Genomic DNA, 672 nt, shown 5'->3' on the forward strand with positions numbered 1-672 from the left:
CAGAAAACACCACAGCATTTCACAAAACACAACAGCATTTCAGAAAATGCCACAGGATTTCACAAAGCACCACAGCATTTCACAAAACACCACAGCATTTCAGAAAACGCTGCAGCATTTCACAAAACACAACAGCATTTCACAAAACGCCACAGCATTTCAGAAAACACAACAGCATTCCACAAAACACAACAGCATTTCACAAAACACAACAGCATTTCAGAAAACGCAGCAGCATTTCACAAAACACAACAGCATTTCACAAAACACCACAGCATTTCACATTGGACGGAAAGGGTATTCCTTTAGGGAGAACACTTGTTTGTGATTGGACGGAACCAGCCAGAGAAGCACTGCTGTGACTCAAAGCTCACAGCTCCTCATATTACAAATATGAGGAGCTGTGAGCTTTGAGTCACAGCAGTGCTTCTCTGGCTGGTTCCGTCCAATCACAAACAAGTGTTCTCCCTAAAGGAATACCCTTTCCGTCNTTTGTGTAATTAATTAATCTTAATTAACGCGTTAAAGTCCCGGCCCTAGTTTATATATAAGCTTCTGCTGTTTTTTAAACACGTAAACAAATAGCTGGCTATCCATGGTTCCGATAGGAGAGAGGGGGTGGGTGTCGCTCTATGCAAGTCAATGGGATTCCCTGATAGTTGAACATCGACG

The sequence above is a fragment of the Notothenia coriiceps genome, unplaced genomic scaffold, assembly GCF_000735185.1.
Source record: "Notothenia coriiceps isolate Sejong01 unplaced genomic scaffold, NC01 NC01_scaffold00019001, whole genome shotgun sequence".
Taxonomy (NCBI): domain Eukaryota; kingdom Metazoa; phylum Chordata; class Actinopteri; order Perciformes; family Nototheniidae; genus Notothenia; species Notothenia coriiceps.